The sequence below is a fragment of the Eptesicus fuscus genome, chromosome 6, assembly GCF_027574615.1.
Source record: "Eptesicus fuscus isolate TK198812 chromosome 6, DD_ASM_mEF_20220401, whole genome shotgun sequence".
Lineage (NCBI taxonomy): Eukaryota > Metazoa > Chordata > Mammalia > Chiroptera > Vespertilionidae > Eptesicus > Eptesicus fuscus.
In genome coordinates this window covers 72,402,115-72,427,914 of record NC_072478.1, presented here as the reverse complement: position 1 = coordinate 72,427,914, position 25,800 = coordinate 72,402,115, and the positions used below count along the sequence as shown (strand labels likewise).

Genomic DNA, 25,800 nt, shown 5'->3' with positions numbered 1-25,800 from the left:
TACCTTGTGTCAAAAATAAAATACTCGCCACCATCAGCTTCCTTCCCTCCTCACCTTCTGCACCTAAATCAAATGTTGCAGGTATTTATACTTGTATGAACAGTTGTGTTACTAATAATTTAAAGAATTTATGTTCCAACATCCTACCCACAATTTAATAAAACCGTTTTTTAGGCCAACGTCTAAAGAAACAATAATAAAGCCTTGATTTGAAAAGCAGGACAATGATGTCATACCTTTAGCCAGTCTGAGCCCTTATTTATGTGCGGAATGTGACACTGACAGTGTAGCATTATCTATATAAAATAAAACCCCAATATGCAAATAAACCGTGTGGCGGAACAACCGGTCGCTATGATGTGTGCTGACCACCAGGGGGTGCGTGCGGAACATGGCGGGCGTTGGCTGCAGCGGGATGGTGGAGCAGGTGAGCAGGGGTGCTAGACCAAGGAGGGGCACCAGTCACTGTCATCGGGGTGAGCCTCTGGTGGTTACTGAAAATTCTTTGGTCCCGTGCAGCGCTCGCACCTGCTGCTGGCACCGGCCCCGCTCACACCTGCTGCCGGCCCTGATCACTCGGCACCATCAGCGGGTGCCAGTAGCGGCTTCCGGCGCCTATCATCCCTCAGGGCTTCTCCACCTCCCCCTGTTCTTGAGGCCGGGCAGGGGCGCAGAGGATGGGCCAAGAACCACCCCTATGCCCACCACAGCCTCGCAGCCCACAGTTCCTTTCAAGGTGCACGAATTCGTGCACTGGGCCCCTAGTATTTTATAACTGGTGAGAGAGCTTGTCACTTGCCCAAGCTAAATTTCTAAAAATTAAAGAAGTACTAACAACTGCCACAGAACTTTTATTTTAAAGTATACTAGTAAATTGTAAACTTTTTATTGTTTCACACAAATTAAGCATGCTTAATACCTCGAGTTGACATATTTCAGGTTTTAAAATTATGTATTTGGCTATGCTGCCACTAAGAACAGTTTGTATTTGCTAGTCCTCAGATAATCACAAGGTAAAGTTCACAAATTAAAGTCTAAGTTTTAATTTAATTCCTTGTCTTAGATTCTCATACCACATGGATAGTACACATTTATATTACACAATGGCATGTAGGTGCAAGCTTGCAAAGATGCTATGGTTTAGAAATGTAGACTGAACTAGTCAGCCTAAGTTTGGATCCTTGATTCCTCCACTCACTAGCTATATGATCTTGAGCAAATTACTCAACCTCTGCGTGTCTCACTTTGCTGTTCTATAAAATGGAGTTTGTAATTATATCTACTTCAAAAGTTTATGTGAGGATTAAGTGAGCAAAGTTAAATTGCTTAGAATAGTGCTTGGCACACAAGTTTAAAGAAACGTTAATACTTTGTTACTCTGACCATCATCATTCTTGTCATATTTTTGTGCTTCACCCAGAGAACTGAGCAGAGACAAGCTTCCTTGATGCTTACCTGAGCAAATGGACAAAAATTGCTATGGTCAACTTCCTTTTCTTAGATGGAGCAGCACACATACAAAAATACATAAGTCTATTTATTATAATTTAGGTAAAAGGAAAAATGAAATAAGAGAAGTATTAAGGTATAGTCAAGAAAATAAAACTTACTTAAGCCAATTAAACTAATCCCCTTGATTTTCCTCAAAAGCAAATTTAAATGTATTTATAATTTGTATGTTAATGCATACAGTAAAATTAGCAATATGATGATTTTCAGTGGATAGCTAAATAAGTAATTCTAACTTAGTTCAGCTATTAGTTATTAATTTTAAAAAATTCATATCTTCATATCATACATTGTTTAGTCAGGTTTTCTCAGACTAGAAGGCCTTGGACATCAAAGGATTAAGTTTTCAGAAGGGAATGTTAGCTCAATACCTAATTACTGCCTGAACTGGCTGCCAAGTGTGTTTTGCAAAATAAAGGATGAGGAGAGGTAATTAAAAGGCCTAAAGAATGAGAAGTATGTGTAATTTGTGCTTCTTGGTCAGGACTGGAATCCCCTATCAATCTCTAGGGGACATGAAAGTCAACTGAATACAAACTACAGTCACTTATCTGGATGTGGAGCCAGGTAAAGTGGATAGCAGTCTTTGATACTGTGTTTCAGTTGCATCCCAAGAGAGGAAAAATATCATTGTGATTTACATTTGATTCCTAGCTGCTTTGTGACAAATGCTTTAGAACTTTTTGTTAACTTGATATTTGCTCCAAATAAACTAGGTATTTTCAGCTGCCACTCCTTTTTTGGCTGGGAGAAACTAATACACAATTAATTTGCTGACAACTATGTCAATATTATCTAAAAAGCTCTTCACTCACCCCAACATGGCCACAAAAATTGTATCACCAAAGTGTCTAATATCATACCTGGCAGAAGGTTAGAGATACTTATGTTATTAGGTTATCAAGTTTTCTCTCAAGTCAAACATCAAACAATAGATAGTCTCTAGCACCTGATACAAAATGTGCTCTAATTTTAAAATGGTTCAAAGATCTTCTTGCGAAAGAAACTAATATCTAGAGAAAAAACTTTTAGCTCTAAGAATTACATATATAAACAGTGTCTTTTAAGTTCCAGGCGCAAATGATGAGCATAAACAAAAAAGCTTATATTTTACTTATATATTTCATTAGTAAGTTAAAGATAAACAATGACCAAACCTGTGACAAAGGCATGTCCACTGCTAAAGATTAACCAGACTGTACAATTAATGTAAGCTATGGAGCTCAGTTACACACACAAATTGTTTTGTCAACGGTTGCTTAGGTCTTCATATGGATGACTCTAAAGCTACATAGGTATTCTATTCTTAGGGTGTACAGTGGAGAGAAAAAAACAAATGTAGAAAAAAGCCTAATATAGTTATACTAGAGGCCCAGTGCATGGACTCATGCATGGGTGGGGTCCCTTGGCCTGGCCTGCGCCCTCGCACAATCCGGGACCCCTTGAGGGATGTCAGACTGCCGGTTTCGGCCCGATCCCTGCAGGACAGGCCAAGGGTCTCTAGTATGTATATAAGATCTTTGGTTAATATTCTTCTTGCCCTCCCCCCTCCCATCTTCCCTCTGAGATTCATCAGTCTGTTCCATATTTCCATGCCTGTGTGCTGAGCGTCTGCACCCTGGTGGTCAGTACGCGTCATAGCTACCGGTCGAACAGTCGGCCGGTTGCTTAGGTTTTTATATATATAGATGGCCTGTCACTAGGGAAAGGAAGCTGGGCGTTGCTACGTGACGTCATTACCCGGTACCGACAGCCACCGTTTCTGGGCTGGGCTGTGGGTGCATTTTGTGCTATGGGGTCTCGGCAGCATTGGCTGCGATTTGGTGGGCTGTTGCTCCAGGGTGGTGGCAAAGCCTGTGTCCCACTTGGGGGAAGCCAAGTGTTGCTTTGTGGGCACCAGATCCGCAGTGTCATTTCTTTGTGTGCATCTCAGCAGCTCCTGCATTGAGCGTCTGCCCCCTGGTGGTCAGTGCATGTCATAGCGACCGGTCGGAAGGTGGGAAGGATACTTAACATGTTAGCCTTTTATATAGATAGACTAGAGGCCTGGTGCATGAAATTCGTGCTTGGAGGGGGGTTGTCCCTCAGCCCAGCCTGTACCCTCTCCAATATGGGACCCCTCAAGGGATGTCCGACTGCCCGTTTAGGCCCGATCCCACCGGGCAGTTGGACATCCCTCTCACAATCCAGGACTGCTGGCTCCCAACTGCTTGCCTGCCTGCCTTCCTGATTGCCCCTAACCGCTTCTGCCTGCCAGCCCAATCACCCCCTAACCACTCTGCTGCCAGCCTGTTTGCCCCCAACTTCCCTCCTCTGCAGGTCTGGTCACCCCTAACTGCCCTCCCTTGCAAGGCCTGGTCCCTCTCAACTGCCCTCCCTTGTAGGCCTGGTCCTTCTCAACTGCCCTCCCTTGCAGGCTGGGTACCTCCCAACTGCCCTCTCCTGCTGGCCATCTTGTGGTGGCCATCTTGTGTTCACATGGGGGCAGGATCTTTGACCACATGGGGGCAGCTATATTGTGTGTTGCAGTGATGATCAATCTGTATATTACTCTTTTATTAGATAGGATAGAGGCCTGGTACAGGGGTGGGGGCCAGCTGGTTTGCCCTGAAGGGTGTCCCTGATCAGGTGGGGGTTCCCTTGGGGTGGGGGACTGCCTGAGCAAGGGGCCTGTGGTGGTTTGCAGGCCGGCCATGCCCCCTGGCAACCCAAGCGGAGGCCCTGGTATCTGGAATTTATTTTCCTTCTACAATTGAAACTTTGTAGCCTGGAGCGGAGCCAAGCCTGGGGCTCCCTCCAGGCCGGCAGCCGTTTCTGTTGGGGTTATAATTGAAACTTTGTTGCCTTAAGCGGGTGGGCCCAGCCAGGGTGTGCAGAAAGCTTTGCTTCCCCTGTTGCCGGGGACAACCCTGGCCTGCTCTCTCAAGCTCCATTCTGCCGCCATTTCTGTTTGAATTTGTTTACCTTCTATAATCGAAACTTTGTAGCTTGAGTGAAGGCTTAGGCCTGGCAAGGGCAGGCGGAAAGCTTGGCTTCCTCTGTTACCTAGGAAACCGTGCTCTCTGTGGCTGTAGCCATCTTGGTTTGGGTTAATCTGCATGCTCGCTCTGATTGGATGGTGGGTGTGGCTTGTGGGCGTGTCGGGGGTATGGTCAATTTGCATATTTGTCTATTATTAGGTAGGATAGTACTAGAAGTCCTAGCTAGCCATAGCAATCAGACAAGAAGAAAAAATAAAAGGCATACGAATTGCAAAGGAGAAAGTAAAACTGTCATTATTCGCAGATGACATGAAACTATACACAGAAAACCCTCAAGACTCCACCAAAAAAACTGCTAGATTTAACAAATGTAGCAGGATACAACATCCAGTAATTGATGGCCTTTTTATACACCAATAATGAACGCTCAGAAAGAGAAACTAAAAAACAATCTCATTGCTCTGGCTGGTGTGCTCAGTGGTTAGTGTTGAATGGTTGGTATAAGGACGTATCTGTTAGGATGTTTTCATATACACGTGAGATAAAATTCAAAGCCAGCTGGATTAAATAAGGAACTGGGGGAAGACTTGATCTAGCAGCCCAATTGAGCCGACTAGGGTATGCTTTTCCTCTGCACTCCTCCTCCTGTGTTGGCTTCTTAGTCAACTAACTTTTCTTTTATAATCAGAAGATAGCTTCCAGGAATTTAATAACTGTACATTTTCAGGCTAAAATACAGCATAAGAAAATAAGTGCCTTTATCCCAGCATTTCTAGCGAAAGTCCCAACATCTCATTCTGATTGATCTGGCTTAGATCACATGCTTGCCATGATGGCCTTAGGTTAAGACACATGTTCCATTCCTATAATCTCTTCATAACATTCATTAAAGACAACACATTAAAGCTAATCTTAGTGATGTAAACCTTTGATATTACTAAATAATGGTATTACCTAATTAAAACTGATGGGTCAAGCACATCATATAACTTTCTCCATCTTCATAAAGTTATTCCCCCAGATTTTAAGCATAACCCATCAAGACAAAAAAAAAAAAAAAAAAAAGTAAATCCTTCCCTGAATGTGAATCACTTTTTGAAGGATTCAGAAAGTGCTACCAGCTTACAATGCAGTTTTATAGTTCTTAACAGAACTGAAAGCAACACCATAGATTTTTCAGGAAGAAAAAGGCTATTATACCACTTTTCCAAGATTATAATAACAGAATTTAAAGGAAACAGAAAAGAATATAGATGTCTTGAGTTAGGCAAAATAAATAAATAAATGTATGTTTTGTTTCATAGAGCTCTGAAATACAACCAACTAAACAACCCATCCTGTACTTCAAGACTCCTCTCACCATATACTAGACCATCACCAAACCGGCCCTGTCCCCAAGTCTCCCACTTCCTGTCACCCCGCCTCCACACACACACTCTCACAATTAGGTCCTAAGAACAAACAAGATGCACACTTTAGGGAGTTTTTTGCAAATGCACATTCCAAAGCCAAACAAACAAATTAATCCTGATCATACTTCTTACAAGCTGTGTCCTTCATTCCTATAATTAGCACAGAAAATAGAAGGCAAATTATTCTTTTTTTACAACAGAGAAGAATGCAAAATTTATTAGACTGAAAGCCAATACTCAAATATATAGGACAGGAGCTGATTTTCATGGTAAAATTGAACAAACACAAAAGGCTAAATTCAAGCAACATTTTTAGAGTAGAACTAATCACTTGAAAATGTGTTACACACCAGTCATCTTAAATCAAAAGCCGAACTTCACTCATAATCCTAGAAGGAAGCGGTGTGGTTAAAGATAAGACTGTGAATTAGAAGAAAATCTCTATAATAATTTAATTCCGTGGACTGGTTTTTCAAATACTATTCAAATAATCCAATTCAATAAACAGGCACTGGTGGCTTTATTAGGAAGAACGTACTAGTGTTAGACGCAGTAAGGATATAAACATAGCCCTTGACTTCACAAAGTGTATAATGTGCTACAAAGGCAATATACACAAGCATAAATTACCAGAAAGCACAGGACATAATCAAGTAGAAATGCATGAGGCACAAAAAGATTGTAGGTAATCAAAAAGGGGAGAAATCAAATACATCAGGATGATTTCCACAGCAAGTAACAGAGCATCGAAGGGCAAAATTACTTACACAATAAGGAAATGTGTTGTCTCACATAACAAGGAACCCACAATTAGGGAGGTTCTATTAAATGGGGTTTCAGTTCTAGTCTGTGGAATTGTCTTGCCTCTGTCCTCCTTTACAGAAGGGCATCACCTTCAGGCTAGTAGCCAAGATGAATACAGCAGTTACAGATGTTACAACCTGATAAAACAAGCTGTAGGGAGAAGAGGGACCATCTCTTTCTCTCACTTCCTTCTCAAAAGTAAAAAAAAAAAAATTCCTTCCCAGAAGTCTCTTGCAGACTTCCCTTTTATTTTCAATTGGCTAAATCTTGGTCTCATGCCCATTCCTAAAATAATCACATCCAAAGGCAATGAGACCTACCATAACCAAGTTCAGAATGGATGCTGGTAACTATCATGACCGTCACTTCATTTTCTGTTGTTGATGTTGTCTACAGGGCGCAATGGCCATAATAAGGATAAGTCCTCCAAGCATAATGAGTTTGTTCACAGAGTATTTTGCTGCAGAACACAGTTGCTGGCCTAGTGCATATGTTATGTGAACCATTCTTTCTAGATTTTGTAGAAATCTTCCTCTGTATTCTGAGGTAGTATAGCAGAGGCAGCTACAGAAGGAGAAGGCCTAGTTTCATCTGTTACCACACTTGGGTAGAAGGCACGCTTTGGTGGGGTTGCTTGTATATATGCATTGATCGTAAGTACATACAAGAAACATCTCTCTGGATTTTGTCAACCTTGGTCCCTAGTAGTGTCATCTTGGCATCAAGAAGCTTCAACCGCTTGCCCATGTTTGCATGTAGATCATTCATCTTCCTCCCCGATCGCTCTACTACTGAGATAGACTTGTTGTGGATGGCATGTTTCCCATCACTTGATGGGCTGTCAGACGGTTCATTATTTCTTTTCCTCATTGTTCATGCAACACGTAGAGTCATTTCTTCTGTGGTAACTTCTTCAACTATTGGTTGTCAAAAGTCCAAGGAAGGAGTCTGGTGATCGGTCTAGGATTCTTCCTCCATGATCAATACAAGATGTGCATGGTACGATAGACCTGTTGGTGGGTTGGCAGGTGACAGGGATAGTTGTTGGGGCCTTGGGGACCATTAGGTGGGACCGTGTGTATTTTTTGTTGTTGTTTTTTGTGTGTGTGGGCTCAGCCATCCTGCATCTTTAAAGATGATTTGGGGTTTTTTTTAGTCACCTGCTATTTGCCAAGTTGGTGACCTGCTGCATGGTCTTTTGTGTGCCTTCAATGATGCAGCTACTATATCCAGTGTAATGCCACATGAGTTAAGAATTGAGGAAATTCAGAGTTGAGAAATGAGGAATTAAAAGTAGTTCCAATAAATAAAGCAGAAGTTTCTAACATAAAACTTTTGGTGGATTGATTGACACCAATTTTTTTTGAAGAGGATGCAAAGATTTATGGGAAACATTCTTGTTTCAATCCTCAGATTGATCAAGCAAGGTAAAGGGAAAATGTAGTGCTATAAGTCATCTGCAAACCATGCAGTAAAAAGATGGCAGGGTGCCCTGGCTGGTTTGGTACATTGGTTAGAGCACTGGCCCATGGACCGAGGAGTCATGGGTTCGATTCCTGGTCAAAGGCTTGGTTGCAGGTTCCATCCCCAGTCCCAGTCGGGGCTGGTGCAGAAGGCAACCAATCCATGTGTCTCTCTCATGTCGATGTCTGTCTGTCTGTCTCTCCCCACACCTCCCTTTCTCTACCCCCCCCCTCCCATATCCTCGAGTGAGGATTAAATATACATATATGGCAGGGCTTGGTCTATTTAACCCATTTCATCTTCGAAACGCACGAAACAGAGAACCCTTAAATGGGACCAACACCCAACATATTATTTCAAGGAAGACAGGCCTTGGAGGATGGCATCATTTGGACTGGTGGAAGAAATAAAAAAGAAAAACACAGAGGCGAAGGAAGAGATGTACCTAATTGAAGAAGAAAGTGAAACTGCAATCATAAACACACTGTTAGAAGCAAAGAATTCTCTTAAACTGGACTGCTGTCATTACCATACAAAAGTTAACTTACTATTTAACAGTCAGTAAACGGTAAGAATGTAGGATGAGGAATCCTCTTTTTAAGGAAAAGATTTAAGTTATCAGCCGGGATATTCAGACTCACCACTCTTTGTCAACAGAGTCATCCACGTCGCTCTCTCTGGGTCGAAAACATTCCATGTTATGCATAGAAATGACTGCAGACTCACTGTCAGTAGTTGTTCCTTGAAGGTTTCTTCTCACTTGGGTTGAAGTTTCACTCAGAAATCCACAGACTCACAACAGGACCTATCTGCAAATGAAAGCGAACAATTAGGAGGAAAATGTTGCAGGGATGCCCAGCCAGTGTGGCTCAGTGGTTGAGTGTTGACCTATGAACTAGGAGGTCCTGGTTAGATTCCCGGTCAGGGCTCATGCTGGGGTGCAGAAGGCAGCCAATTGGTGGGTCTCTCTCATCAATGATGTTTCTCTCTCTCCCCCTCTCCCTTTCTCTCTGAAATCAATAAAAATATATATATATATTAAAATGTTGCAGAGAGCAATTCTCCCCTCCCCTACCTATGATTAACTGATTCATATGAAAATTGAAGTTAAACACCAGATTCACTAAGCAACATGTTCAAACTAAGCAACCTTTATTTCAAAGGTTGTAATGTACTTATTACAGTTACCACCCTTTCCCATCATATAAACTGATCATAATATCCACAGTATACCAGGTGTTCTTTTTTAAAAATATATTTTTATTGATTTTAAAGAGGAAGAGAGAGAAACATTGATGTGAGAGAAAAACAGTGATTGGTTGCCTCCCACACTCACCCCAACTGGGGATCAACCCCGCAAACTGGACATGTGTTTTGACCTGGAATTGCACCAGCAACGTCTTGGTGCAGTGCACAATGCTCGACTGACTGAGCCACATCCACCAGGCCCACTGGGCAGAACCCAACACACGTCTGTTTAGTGGACCCACACAAGGCTGGCCTACACAGTGTGAAAAAAGGCAGCTGTCTACATTTGTATATCAAAAGACAACATAAAAAATCTTGATTTCTGAAGTCTCTTGAAAACAAACAAAAAACAGCAGTCCAGACAATATGAGGCCCACATTTGCACATGGTAACAATTCGTTGATGATTAGCAGCTAATCTTCAGATAGGGCATGGTTTTGCAGAGCTCCACAGGGGTCATCACTCTCTCACACATACCCAGCTCAGTTATCTTTCTGGCCCTGTTGAACTTGCAAACACTGATACTTATCTGTACTAATAAAAGGGTAATATGCTAATTAGACCGGGTGACCGGACGTGGCCATCTTCCAGACGTCTGACTTCCTTCCAGACAAAGCCACAGTGGTGGGGGCAGAGGCGGTTAGGGGCGATCAGGCCGGCAGGGGAGGGCAGTTGGGGGCCATGAGGCTGGCAGGGCAGGGCAGTGGGGGCATCAGGCGGGCAGGGCAGTTGGGGGCCATCAGGCCAGCAGGGCAGGGCAGTTGGGGGCCATCAGGCAGGCAAAGGAGGGCAGATGGGGGCCATCCAGGCTGGCAAAGGAGGGCAGATGGGGGCCATCCAGGCCGGCAGGGAAGGGCAGTTGGGGGCCATCAGGCTGGCAGGGGAGCAGTTAGGTGGCAATCATGCCGGCAGAGGCGGTTAGGGGTGATCAGACAGGCAGGCAGGCAGTGGTTAGGAGCCAGCGGTCCTGGATTGCGAGAGGGATGTCAGACTGCCAGTTTAGGCCCAATCCCGCAGGGACATCCACCGAGGGGTCCCAGATTGGAGAGGGTGCAGACCGGGCTGAGGAACACCACCTCGTGCATTAATTTCGTGCACCGGGCCTCTAGTTTATAATAGCTCACAGGCAGTATTTATTACTATCAAAGCAAAGCATATTTTTGCCTAGAGGATACAACATAGAACGAGGATAACCACAATGGCTTTGGAGTCAGAGGACCCTAGATTTGAGCTCTATTTCTACATACAATTAACTGTGTGACCTCAGGCCTGTTTTTAACCTTTCAAAAATGTATTTCTTCATTTACAAGCCTCCAAATAAACTATAACCACTTAACACAACAAACAGGTCTAAAAATCTAAGCCCAAGCTGAATTGGTAATCCCAACTATTTAAGTTATGGTAGCTTGAAATTTCAAGGCTCCATATTATGAGGAATATTAGTATTTCATTAAAGAAAAATGAAGACAAAATGGTGGGGATGCTACACATCACTCCTGGTAAGGCTGGTACCTTCTTGACCAATAAACCTTTCCTCACTCCAAATTCACATGTTTCAAAAGTCAGGCACACAAACTTGGGACTGGTAATAGAAACCCAAACAAACTCACTAAAAAGAGAGAGCAATGAAAACATGTCCACACAAAGAAAATTGGCTAGAGGAGGCAGTACATGATAGCAATTAAGAAACAGGCTCAGGAGCCAAACTGTCAAAGTTTAAACTCTGGTTCTGCCACTTACTAGATGTGCTGACTTTAGTCATTACTCACCATGCCTCACTTCCCTAAACTGTAAAATGGAAATAATCCATAAGGCTATTGTAAGGTTTAAAATAGGTTAATACATGTAAAAGGCCTACAACATGGTCTGGCACAAAACAAGCCTATAGAAGTATGGCTATGGCACCTTGGCTGGTGTGGTTCAGTGGTTGGGAGCATCAGCCCACTCACCAAGGAGTCTTAGATCAAGGGCACCTACATGTGCTGCAGGTTTGATCCCTGCCCCAGTTGGGGCATATGCAGGAGGGTCAACCAATCTATGGGTCCATCCCACATCAATGTTTCTCTCTCTCCCTACCCACCGTCCACTCTCTCTAAAAGTCAATGGGGGAAAAAATATCCTCAGGCGAAGAGTAACAAAACAAATAAAAGTAGTATGGCTATCTAAAGGGGAATTGGGTTTAACATATGATGCAATATTATAATAATCCTATATAATAAAAAGGTAATATGCAAATAGACCAAACGGTGAAACAACCAAACAACTGATTGCTATGATGTGCACTGACCAGCAGGGGGTGTGCACGGAACATGACGGGCATCGGCCATGGCAGAATGGTGGAGCAGGGAGCGGGGCCACCAGAGCAAGATGGGACACCAGCTGCTGTCATTGGGGTGAGCCTCTGGTGACTACTGAAAACTCTTTGCTCCCGCACGCCGTGGTCCCGCCCAGCACTCGCACCTGCTGCTGGCGCCGGCCCCACTTACACCCACAGCCAGCGCCAGAGCCGCTGCTCACACCCACAGCCAGCGCCAGAGCCGCTGCTCACACCTGCAGCCAGTGCTGGAGCCACCACTTGCACCCACTGCCAGCACCCGGCACCGGTCCCAATCGCTTGGCACCATCAGCAGGTGGGAGTGGTGGCTGCTAGCCCCAATTGCCCCTGAGGGCTTCTCTACCTCCCCATGCTCCTGAGGGGTGATCGGGGCGGCAGCCGCCGCTTGTACCCACTGACAGCATCGGCCCCACTTGCACCCGCGGCTGGCACCAACCCCAATCGCTCCACACCATCAGTGGGTGCGAGCGGGGCTGGCGCTGTCAGAGCGTGGGAGTAGCGGCAGCGGGAGCAGGGCTGCTGGCAGAGAGGGGAGCAGAGCTGCCGGCAGAGGAGACCAGGAGCTGTGGCAGGAAGGGCCAGGCAGGGGCACAGAGGATGGACTGAGACCCACACCTGTGCCCACTCAGCCTCATGACTCACAGTTCCTTTCAAGGTGCACAAATTCATGCACTGGGCCCCGAGTTTTCTTAATAATATTCAGAGAACATTTTTAAATACATACACACACCCACAGCAACCGCAGTACAATGTAGTGTTTAAGAATTTACTTGGATTTTGTTTATGAACAGTATTAGGCTATTTCATTCTTTCTGGTTCTGAGTGCCATGGAGAATTGCAGGAAAGACATTTTTACCTTCCTGAGATTTGGATTCTTTCAACAAAGATAAATGAAGACAATGCTACTTACCTCACAGGATTACTGTGAGAATGTAATAGGATGAGTGAAGTATTTACTTAGTACAATGCTTGGTACATGGTAACTAAAAACTAATACTATATTACTACACTACTAGTGGAACAAGTACATTGTAACTAGAGTGACCACTGGTCCTTATTTGCTTGTGCTAGTCCCAGTGTATGCTGGTTTTCACAATGTAATTACTAATCACAGCCATTTCCCTTTCTATGTCAATATGTCCAGGTTTAGATGATAAATTATACTGTTACCCTTTAGTTAGCTCTTCATCCTCTTAAATGGTCTCTTATTCGCATTTTAGTGACTTACCTCTTTGCTTTCCCAACTCACATCCCCATTTTATACACACACACACACACACACACACACACACACACACACAGCTCCCCTTATCTCCTTATCTAGGTGCTTAGTGACCTGGATGATGCAATTTCAAGTTCCTCTGTGGTCCCATACTCCTCAGCAACGTCAGGTTTCCCAAACATATTCTTTCTCAAATTCCTATCTGTCCCTTTAATCTGTATTCCAGAATAAAACCTAGTGACCTAAAAATACCAGCACCACCACCAACAATGGATTAAAAATGTAGCTCTCTTTAGGAGTATCTATATTTTAACAGATAACCCCTAGAAAGACAATGCCTTAACTCAAAGTAGACAGTCTCTAATAACACGATTGTCAGACACAGTGACAGCTGATTAGGAAAGATCACTCCTCAAATCAAACAATTTAGGTTGGTTTCTACTAAATGAATGTATCAGAACAGCCTTGACTTCCTCCTTTTTACTGGTTCCCAATAATCCAGTCAAAACAAAGGCTCTTCAAAAACACAGATTTTTATCTCTTTAGTTTGCTGAACCCCTAGTACCTAAGTGCCTGACACATAGCTAATGCTCAGTACTTACTGAATAATGGAATGTCTTTACTTGATCCTACAAAAGAAAAACATGTGATGACTGACCAGTAATTTGTCCTCTTTGTCTTGTATTAATGCTCTATATTGTATCAAGTAAGATTATTGCATTTTATTATTTTTAAAATATATTTTTATTAATTTCCAAGAGGAGCCCTGACCAGGAATCAAACTGTGACCTCCTGGTTCATAGGACGATGCTCAATCACTGAGCCACTTTGGCCAGGCAAGATTGTTCCATTTTAGTGTGATTCAGATTTGATAGTCTGTGATATACCCAGTAGTGGCTAACTTAATCCAGCCTCTCTGACAAAAGATAATGTTTCATGGTCTTTGGAATATTAACCCAAATAGTGGGTACTTAATTGAGTCTCTGAACCCTTGTATGTAGTGGCCTTCTTGAATTGACAATATCATTAACATGCAATTTCTTCTACCAGCTGTGCACCTTCATTCAGCACAAGAGTGACTCGGTGTGGTATTATTTCTGGTTAAAAAAAAGAAAAATCAATGAAACAAATATCCTCAAATGAGGATTAAAAAAACACACCACCACACCAGGGCACCAAATGGATAACTAGGAGAGATGAGGAAGTCTCCTGGGAGCAAAGTAAGAAATACTAAACAAACTCCTGGCAAGACTCCTTGCATAATCACTCAGTCAATCAATCTTTCTTAGATTTAAAATTTGGAAGTGAAATTGTGCAGTGGGTTGTACATTAGAGGTGTTGCCATGTTTACTAGAATTAAAAAGACCATTTCTGACAAGAAAACATACCCAATTTGGCTAGTGTGACAATGAGGACTAAAATGTTTTATAGCAATATTTCCCATTAAGGTGAATAAGCAGAACACACAGGGTCAAGAGTTTTGGCAATATCTATACTAATAAAAGGGTAATATGAAAATTGGTCGGGACGCCTTCACAGTAATGACCTAACAGCAGGCTGTGTGGGGTGACCAGGCCGGCAGGGGGGGTTAGTGAGGAACGACCAAACGCCTGAACAGTAGGCTGCATGGGGCAACCAGGCTGGCAGGGGGATTAGTGAGGAACGGACAAACGACTAAACAGGCTCTGTGGGCAATCAGGCCAGTGGGGGGAGGGGGGGAGGGGAGAGGGACAGTGAAGGGCGACCAGGCCGGCAGAGGGGGGCAGTGAGGGGCCAGCAGGCAGGGCAGTTGGCAGCAATCAGGCTGGCAGAGGGGACAGTTAGGGGTGACCAGACCGGCAGAGGGGGGCTGTGAGGGGCAACCAGGCCAGCAGGCAGGGTAGTTGGCGGCAATCAGGCCAGCAGAGGGGGCAGTTAGGGTGACCAGGCCAGCAGAGGGGGGCAGTTGGGGGCAATCAGGCCAGCGGGGGGGCAGTTAGGGGCGACCAGGCCAGTGGGGGAGTGGGGGGGCAGTTAGGGGCAATCAGGCCGGCAGGCAGAGGCGATTAGGAGTGATCAGGTAGGCAGGCAGGTGAGCAGTTAGTTAGAAGCCAGTGGTCCTGGATTGTGAGAGAGATGTCCGACTGCCGGTTTAGGAAGTCAGACATCCCCAGAGGGGTCCTGAACTGGAGAGGGTGCAGGCTGCGCTGAGGGGACCCCCCCCATGCACGAATTTCATGCACCGGGCATCTAGTATTCTTTAAAAGTATACACAACATATAATACTCCAGAAATTACATTTTATGCAACTTTTTAAAATTAAGATGAAAAATTTTAGGTGTCAGTTCTAAAATACCTAAGGAAGTATAAAGTCCCTCAAAAAAATTTTAGATGCACAAAAATGGTTAAAGATTATATTAACTTGCTGACACGAAATAGCAGTGCTCTATAACTAACTAGAATAGCAACAGAGTATCATCAAGTCTTTAAAAAGAATCAATTTGGAGTAGCTAGAGGAAAAAATAGAGACCAACCCTTCAATTTCAGTGCAAAAAAAAAAGCTTATATCAACAACTAATTCCTTGCTCCAAGTAGTCAACAGGTATCTCTAAAGCAGAGTTAAATTTCCAGGTCAACCTAACACTCTGTCTTGCGAACAACAGTTGCCAACTGACCCTATATCCCCAACTTACTCTCAAAAGCTTTCTAGTGAAGAGTCCAAGTTACAGTATTTGGAAGCTTTTTAGCATAGGCTTTTTTTTTTTTTTTTTTAATACTCACCTGAGGCTATGTTTTCATTGATTTTTAGAGAGAGGAGGGAAGGGGGGGAAAGAGAGAGAAATATCGTTCAGCTGACTCCCATACACACCCTGAAAGGGGATCAAACCCACAACCTCAGTATGTGTCCTGACTGGGAATTGAACCTGCAACCTTTTGGTGTAGGGGAGGACACTCCAACCAGCTGAGCCACCCAGCCAGGCTACTTAATAAGGTGTTTACCATACTGAAGCTACTCAACAGTCTGACACGAAATATGGGAGGTATAGATATTTTCTGACAGAGAAGTATACTAACTTGTAGTAGTCTCAAAATTTTATAAGGAAATAAAATTTTTAGAAAGCTGAATATCAAAAAGCATACATTTTTTCATTCTAGATTATAAGGAGAAAGCTATAATTACTAGCTTATACATCCTTTTTAAAGATTACCACAGTTTCTCCTAGGTTGACAAAATAACAAACTGAGGTAGCATATTTGAATTAAAAAAAAACACACACTTAAATTAATTCAATTCTATAAAAACCCAGCAATTAGGGGAAACAGTAAGATGATTTTACAATTACAGTGGAACCTCTTTTCTTGAACTAAATTCGCTCTGGAAGGCTACTGGAAAACCAAATCATTTTTTCCCATTAGAAATGTTAATTGATGATTCCGTTTTAATATTTTTTATATACAGTACATGTCTACTATACTGTCTAATCTATAAATAAACACTTTAAAATGAAAAAGGACATGAAATGTAAATGAAAATGGAAAGGAAATATACAGTAAAAAATGAAAATTTAACAATAACTATAAGCAGCAACAAAAGCAAAAAAAAAACAACAAAACTATTCATAGCACAATATCCTGAGATTTTAACAGTGGTAAACTGACTCATATTCGTGCATCCTCTCTTTTGTTTGTCACTTGAGAGATGCGTGACAGATATCAGCAGCATGAAAGGTTGAGAAGCAAATTGTTTGAGATGGGAGAGGTTCGAGAAACAAGGTTCCACTGTACATCCTTTGGCAATATTTCACCTATTCAACCCGAAGAGAAACACTGTAAAAGAAGTTTCTACAAACATTAGAGTTTATTTCCAATTGAAAATATTAGAACTGATATGCTGCTTTATGAAAGTAACAGAAGAGTAATAGAATATAACAGAATTGTAAAACAGTAGAAAATATTAGAATTGGCATGCTGCTTTATGATAATGACAGAAAAGTAATTGCTTACATTAAAAGAAAATAAAAATTTCTTAACAAATCAAATCTAACTTGGGTTTTAATCTTACCACCTTCAAAATATACTGCACATAAAGCTTTATCACCTAATAAACCAAAGGCTTCTGCTGAATGTTAGAGATGTTAGATTAGTCAAGTAGCATTTGGCATTCATTCTTTCCCACCACTCCCTATACATGCCTTCCTGTACTTCAGGGGCAGGAAAGCTAAAACAAAACAAAATAAATAAATAAAAAAGCACATTTCCCAGATTTTTCCTTATAGTTAGCATTTGGAATGTAAAGCAGGTTCTGCCAGTAAAAGGCCTCCATGAGATCTGGAAAGCAAAAGCTGGAAGCTCTTTCTACTGCTGATTTAAGTGGTAATCAATGACACAAAGAAATGAATGATTAGAAGCTGCTATAGTAGCCAAACTCTAGTCACCAGATTTAAGGGTACTTAGAAACAGGGCACCAGATTCAGTATTAAAAAGACTGGTTCCCAATTTCAGCTTCCTGCACTCTCGGCTATGATCTTAATGTTCTTAAATATATTAGTCCAGTCATGGTCCTCTGACTCGGACTCTTCTAGACCATCCAATCCTATCTAATAAAAGATTAATATGCAAATTGACCATACCTCCACTACCCCCACAAGCCACGCCCACCAGCCAATCAGGAGCAACGATACAAATTAACCCAACCAAGATGGCTATGGCCACGGAGAGAGCAGGAGGCTTGGGTTTCCCCAGCAATGGAGGAAGCCAAGCTTTCTCCCTGCCCTGGCTGGCCCAGGCCTCCGCTCAAGGCTACAAAGTTTCATTTATAGAAGATAAATAAATCCCAACAAAAATGGCTGCGGCCATGGAGCGAGCAGGAGGCTTGGCTCCTCTCAAGGCTATAAAGTTTCAATTATAGAAGATAAATAAATCCCAGATACCAGGGCCTCCTCTTGGGTCACCAGGGGGCGTGGCCGGCCTGCAAACCACCACAGGCCCCTCACCCAGGCCGCCCCACCCCCCAAGGGAACCTCCACCCTGATCCGGGACACCCTTCAGGGCAAACCAGCTGGCCCCCACCCATGCACCAGGCCTCTATCCTATTTAATCCTATCTACCTATCTAATAAAAGAATAATATGCAAATTGACCATCACTCCAACACACAAGATGGCTGCCCCCATGTGGACACAAGATGGCCAGCAGGGGAGGGCAGTTGGGAGGGACCAGGTCCGTAAGGAAGGGCAGTTGTGGGCGATCAGGCCAGCAAGGGAGGGCAGTTGGGGGCGATCAAGTCTGCAGGGGAGGGCAGTTAGGGGTGACCAGGCCGGCAGAGGAGGAAAGTTGGGGGCAACTGGGCCTGCAGGGAAGGGCAATTGGGGGGGACCCAGGCCTGCAGGGGAGAGCAGTTAGGGGTGAACAGGCCTGCAGGGGAGGGCAGTTAGGGGCAAACAGGCTGGCAGGGGAGCAGTTAGGAATCAATCAAGCTGGCAGGGAGTGGTTAGGGGGTGATCAGGCTGGCAGGCAGAAGCAGTTAGGGGCAATCAGGAAGGCAGGCAGGCGAGCAGTTGGGAGCCAGCAGTCCTGGATTGTGAGAGGGATGTCCGACTGCCCGTTTAGGCCCGATCCTGCAATCAGGAAGGCAGGCAGGCGAGCAGTTGGGAGCCAGCAGTCCTGGATTGAGAGGGCAGTCGGACATCCCTCAAGGGGTTCCAGATTGGAGAGGGTGCAGGCTGGGCTGAGGGACACCCCCGCCCCATGCACGAATTTTGTGCACCGGGCCTCTAGTGATTTTTATAAATGTTTCATCAAGTAAATGATATCTAAATGGGAAGGGGTTGTTATTTTTAAGCCCACGGGTACCCTCGCAGGTAGCAGGTGCTGATTAGAGGAGGAGGGCATGATTGCTTCCTGAGACTGTAGCTATGGAAGCTTTGCAGAGGGTTCCGCAGGCCTCGGAGGGGCGGGCTCTGGCCAGCAGCCCTGTAGTGGTAGGTGGTCGTCCCTGGAGGCGCTGGCTGGGAGGGTGCTAGGGGGCAAGGGTGAGTAAATGTCAAACCTCCCCCACTTGGTGCCATTCATTAAATTGTACGTGGCCCTTTCGCAGCTGTACGTGCTCAGGGCAGGGCTCCAATCTCCTGGAGTGGGGCAGGGGCCGGGAAGGTGGAGGGGCGAGTGGGGCCGGGCTAGGGCAGGGCTAGGCAGGCTAGGAAGGCGGGTTTAGCCATGGCCCCCAGTGAGGTTCAGCACACTTACGCTGTGGAGACGGCGCCACTACTGTTGGGGGGATGGGACTGACCCTGGGGGGCCGCTCGGACCTGCCTCCACCGGGTCTGGAGTTGTAGGGAGGAGAGGCATCCCCAGCCCCAGCAGAGGGGGCCCAGCAGCAGCGGGCCTCAGGCCCTGGGTTCCTCAGGGGCACAGACGGGTCGTCACAGGCGTGCTATTGTTGTGGGCGCCCCTGGCGGGGGTGGCGGGGGAAGAGATTGGGAGTCGGAGGTGTGGGCTGCGGCTACCCTCGAGGCTGGGTCTTCTTCCTGTCTGGTCAGCCTCCCCGTTCCTCCGGGGGTGCAGGGGCTGGGGGAGGGTGTCCATCTGTCCCCCCGGGGGTGCGGGAGCTGAGGTAGGGTGTCTGTGCAGGGGGATTGGAAGAGCTCCCCATGGCTGCTTCCTCTTCCTTCTTTGCAGTCCGGGCTCCTGTCAGGCGCTCTCCTCAGACGCCCAGGAACTTGGCTCCAGCCACCCCGCCCCACCATGGCTCCCTGCCGCCCCCACCCCACTTGGCTCTCCCCGGCCGCCCACCTGTCAGGAGGTTGCTGGGGCACCCTGCTGCAGACAGCATGGTCCTGGGGCAGGGGGTGGAGGTGTAGGGAGCAGCTCCAGTAAAGTTTAGTAAACCCCGGGTCTGCGTCAGGATTCGGCTGTGGGGCCATGGGGGAGACTGCCTGGGCGGGACGAAATCGCGCGAGACCCAGAGTCCCATCCCGTGGCCCTGCAGCCCCACTCACCCTGCTGAATGGTCGTTATGTGATGGCGTCCCAGCTAATTTGCATATTCCTCTATTAGTAGCATAGATTACAGATTATTAGATCAACATAAAATAGTACTATTCCTAACACTGAATGACCTTGCTTTTCTTGGCTTAATAAATTTATGTCAGTAATATATAAAACTATAGCTATGGTCATTTAAAAATTATTTTAAACTCTGATTATAAAAGAAATAAATGCTTGCTGTGAAAAGTATGGAAAAATATAAAAATGTTTTTAAAATTTTATACTCACCATCCCCCATTACTACATACACTGAATAACGACTGTATACATACTACTTTGTACCCTACTTTAACACTCTGACAATCTTTCCCCTGGAAACATTCCATAACAAATTACTAATGGGTGGTACATAATGAAGCACCTAATTTAACCATTACTCTTTACTAAAAAAGTAAGTAATTTTCTATTGTTCTTTAATACTAACAATCCTCACTGAATGTTTTTTGGGTAGAAAACTTTTTAAAGAATAAACAAAACATGGTGTATTCACACAAATATTATTTAGCTATAAAAAGGTATGAGAGTACTGGTACATGCCACGACCCTGGAAAACATGCTAAGTGAAAAAAGCTAGTTAAAAAAGGCCACATATTTCCGGTACTGCTGATGGTAATGTAAAATGGTACAGTAGCCACTTTAAAAGGCAGTATAGCAGTTCTACTTATAGGTATATAGCTAAGATAATTAAAACATGCATTCATACTAAGCTGTACATAAACATTCATAACAGTACTATTCTTATTAGCCAAAATGTGAAAACAAAATATTAATTAACTGATAAATAGGTAAATAAAATGTGGTATATTCATACAATTGAATAACATTCAGCCACAACAGAGAATGAAGTGCTAATACATGCTACAGCAAAGATGAACCTCGAAACATTATGCTAAGTGAAAAATGCCACTCACAAAAAGCCACGTATTATATGACCCCATTTATATAAAATGTCCAAAAGAGGTAAAATCAGACAGAAAATAGATTAGTGGTTGCCAAAGGCTGGGATTGGAGGATGTGGAATGACTGCAAATTTATTTTTGGGGTGACGAAAATTTTCTAAAATTAGATAATTGCAATTGTTGCACAACTGACTTATATACAGTAGTACCTCAGTTTTCAGACTTAATTTGTTCCAGAAGGCTGTTCAAGAAGCGATTTATTCGAAAACCAAATCATTTTTCACCCATTAGAAACAATGCAAATTTAATTCATTCCAGACCCCCCAAATGATTCCATTTTAACCTTTATTATATACAGTACATGCCTAATGTACTGTTTAATAAACAAACACTTCTTTTCTTAAATTTATCAAACTACCCCCTACTAGCCTTAAATCACTTTCAGCACTAGTTCCAGAGGTGTCTTTCAGAAAGTCAGTATGCAGCATTTTCCACTTTTCCACATACCCTGAGATAAACTGACTAGCATCCTCTCCTTTGTGGTCTGGGAGACGTTCAAGAAGCAAGGTTCCATTGTACTTTAAAAAGGTGAATTATGATATGTGATTTACAATTTTGACACTAATTCCAATGTGTGGGACACACCAAGCCATTCTCTGACACCTGCTGGGTGTCCTAAAATTCATCTCATTTCTGACACTATCCACTTAAAGATAGCATCAGATCCCACCCAGGTTAAGGGCTCAGTCCTACAAGACTACCTCTCCTCCCCTTCAGAAGTCAATCATAAATGCAGGTTGTTACCTGTGCTTCTTGAGTTCCCATTAGCCCCTCTTCTCAGATTGGATTAATTTGCTAGAGCAGGTAAGAAAACTCTAAGAAACATTTTACTTACCAGTTTATTACAAAATGATGTAACTCAGGGACAGCTAAATAGAAGAAATGCATAGGATAAGAAATGGGGAAAGAGACATGGAGCTTCCATATTTTCCCGGCATTTCCGTGAATTCACCAACCCGGAAGCTCTCCAACCCTGTCCTTTTGGGTTTTTATGGAGGCTTCATTTACAAAGACATGATTGATTAAAGCAGCGGTCGCCAACTGGTGGTCTGAGGACCACGGATGGTCCATGAGGTTCGAAAGGTGGGCGACCCTGGATTAAAGTACTGATCACAGGCAAGTCAATTCCAACCCTTCTCTCCTCTAAGGTCAGAGGGGTGAGACTCAAAGTAGCAATCCTCTTTGATCACAGGTTGGTTCCAGGGCAATCAACCCCCACCCACAGGTGCTTCCCAAATGTTGCCTCATTAACATAACAAAAACATAAAATTTAAAAATACCCTCTCATCACTCAGGAAATCCCAATGGTTTTAAGGACCACTGTGCCAGAAACAGGGATGAAGACCAAATAGTATTTCTTTTTTTTTTCTTTTTTTTTAAATATATTTTATTGATTTTTTACAGAGAGGAAGGGGGAGGGACAGAGAGTCAGAAACATCAATGAGATAGAAACATCGACCAGCCGCCTCCTGCACACCCCCCACCCGGGGATGTGCCCGCAACCAAGGTACATGCCCCCGACCGGAATCGAACCTGGGACCCTTGAGTCCGCAGGCCGACGCTCTATCCACTGAGCCAAACCGGTTTCGGCCCAAATAGTATTTCTTACTGTAAGTCACAATATCACATGAATTACCTTATAAAGCTGTCATTACATAAGGAAATAACCTCCTCCCTCAAAAAAAAGGGGGAGGAAATTCATTATTTCCTCAGGGTACAGGTATTCTTTGAAAGGCAAAAACACTACTCACTACTCTTCAAACTACTTTTCAAAAGGGTTCTACAGAACCCTTATACTCCTTCCAGCAATTTATTTAGTACCTGTGTCATGGTACTCAGGTGAATTAGCACCATTTATTAAATCTTAAATCTGAAAAGAGAAACTTATTATTATTAAATTGAACACTTCCCCCCCATATTTTAGTCATACTCAGATTTCTTTACAGAGAGGAAGGGAGAGGGATTGATAGTAACATCAATGAGAGAGAAACATCGATCAGCTGCCTCCTGCACCTTCTACTGGGGATGTGCCTGCAACCAAGGTACATGCCCTTGACCGGAATCGAACTTGGGACCCTTCAGTCTGCAGGCTGACGCTCTAGCCACTGAGCCAAACCAGTTAGAGCAAAAACTGCTATTTTAATATCCAACTACTTGACAAGATTGGAACTGATTTCCAAAGAATGCAATACACCTATATATATTTGCAATTCTTCCACAAGAATTTTCACATTCATGAAACAAAAAATCAACTCGAACATGTATACAAGAATTCTTATGCTGAAATCCTCACTCCTCATTCTGACATATAAAAAGGGTAGCAGCATCTAATAAAAGTGTCATAATTTGAGATGAAGGCCTTCAATAAAACATTTTTCTTCTAAAATTATTTTAATATTAAGGTGTCAGTAGGACCTGGGGTAGACCAAAAAATGCAAACTTATCTACAACCCCATATTTTACCCTGGAGCTATTATTAAGATTATTCTACTGTACATAGAATCATGCACTGTTTTCCTTAGCTGGTATACTACAATCAGGCTATTGTGCAATGGTAAGAAGGCTCTTAAGAAAAAATTACTGCTGAAGTAATTCTTGTCTCGAGGTGACTTACCACATTCTACTCTCCATAAACACCACTGTTTTTAATCACAACTTTACTTACAGCTTTACCCTCAGTCAAAAAATATTTTCACTTTTCAATAAGATCCTTTCAAACTGAAGTGATAAAAAGTAATGCTCTTATGATCACCATATTTGTTAAAGAAGAAATTATAGAGCAGTATGTGTACTAAGACCTTATTTTTGTGAAAAAACATTTATTCATTGATTTGCCTGGAAGGACATTCATCAAAACATTACCAGTGGTTATCTTAGGGTGGTGGGATTATGGATTTTTTTTTCTTTGGTATATATGTATTATCTGATTTTTTGCATTAAACACAAGCTGAGACAGAACAATTTAAGTTACAGTATAAGTAATCTAGGTGTAGCCCTAACCAGTTTGGCTCAGTGGATAGAGCGTTGGCCTGCGGACTGAAGGGTCCCGGGTTCGATTCCAGTCAAGGGCATGTACCCTGGTTGCGGGCACATCCTCAGTAAGGGGTGTGCAAGAGGCAGCTGATTGATGTTTCTCTCTCATTGATATTTCTAACTCTCTATCCCTCTCGCTTACTCTCTATAAAAAATCAATAAAATATATTTTTTAAAAGAAATCTAGATGTAATATCATCAATTCAAATCCACTTACTCAGAGTTAACAAATGCAAACGTTGCTCAAAAAATGTTAGTGAAATCGCCTGAGCCAACAAAGTTCAATTTTTAAACAATTTCCTCAGATAAAGTTGAGAAACAAGACAAAATCATTTTGCTGACTTAGAGACACCGACTAATAGAAGATATCACAGAGTAGCATAAAGAAAATGATCAGAGAGCATATGTAAACACTTTAGAGAATAATGATAGGCCAAAGAAGAAAAGAAAAAAAACCCATACCCCCAAAAACTGAACTCAGGTGTATTTATGGAAAACATTCTGAAAAGAATATTTAAAAAATTATCTATTAGTATATGACTCAAATTGAACCAGCTCTGCTTTCTACACTAGAAAAGAACACCTTTCAATGGGCTTAGCACTCAATAGCAAAATCAAGAACACCTTTGCCCTCCCGTATGGCTCAGTTGGCTGGAGCACTATCCTGTACACGACAAAGTTGCAGGTTCAATTCCTGGTCAGGGGTTCGATCCCCATTTGGGGTGCGTATGGGAGGCAATAGATTGATGTTTCGCTCTGAAATCAATAAAAACATATCCTCAAGTGAGGATTAAAAAAAAAAAGAACACCCTTAGAGTCATCTCAAGGTCTTCTGTGCCTGCTGTGGAATGAACAAGTTAAACAATTAAGTATACAGTTAAGTAATTAATACAAACACATAAACAGCCAATTTTTACATATTAAATATATCTAGAAGTAATCATGAGATGTGAAGTGAATGCAACTTTGAAAAAACAAACAAGGTAAGGAGATCACTGAGATAATTTCACCAACTTCCATGAGGAAATTATCATTAAATGAAAATAAGCAACTCTACTAGGTTAAACCATGAGAAACTGCCAATATTTCAAGACTTTTTTTTGCCCATCCTATCTAATAAAAGAGTAATATGCAAATTGACTGTACCTCTGCTACACCCACCAGCCACACCCATTAGCCAATCAGGAGCGAGTATGCAAATTAACCCAACCAAGATGGCTGTGGCCACAGAGAGAGCAGGAGGCTTGGGTTTCCCTGGCAATGGAGGAAGCCAAGCAAGCTTTTCGCCTGCCCTGGCGGGCCCAGGCCTCTGCTCAAGGCTACAAAGTTTCAATTATAGAAGATAAATAAATTCCAACAAAAATGGCGGCAGCCACAGAGCTGGAGAGGGCAGGAGGCTTGGGTTGCCCCCAGCGATGGAGGAAGCCAAGCTTTCCGCCTGCCCTGGGAGGCCCAGACCTCTGCTCAAGGCTACAAAGTTTCAATTATAGAAGATAAATAAATCCCAGATACAGGGCCTCCTCTTGGGTCGCCAGGGGCGTGGCTGGCCTGCAAACCACCACAGGCCCCTCGCCCAGGCCACCCCATGCCCCAAGGGAACCCCCACCCTGATCCGGGACATCCTTCAGGGCAAACCAGCCGGCCCCCACCCGTGCACCAGGCCTCTATCCTATCTAATCCTATCTAATAAAAGGATAATATGCAAATTGACCATCACTCCAACACACAGGATGGCTGCCCCCATGTGGTCAAAGATGACTGCCCCCATGTGGACACAAGATGGCCACCAGAAGATGGCCACCACAAGAT

At 43.5% G+C, this 25,800-nt stretch overlaps 1 protein-coding gene across 3 annotated transcripts in view; it reads right to left on the bottom strand.

The window, feature by feature from the left end:
• CDC42SE2 (CDC42 small effector 2) overlaps positions 1-25,800 on the bottom strand; it is a 75,750-nt gene that overhangs the window by 38,911 nt on the left and 11,039 nt on the right. For all 3 annotated transcript variants that reach the window (XM_054717800.1, XM_054717799.1, XM_054717798.1), the window contains exon 2: positions 8,812-8,979. The gene's annotated coding sequence lies outside the window, so the exon portion shown is untranslated. The remainder of the gene's footprint in view (positions 1-8,811; positions 8,980-25,800) is intronic.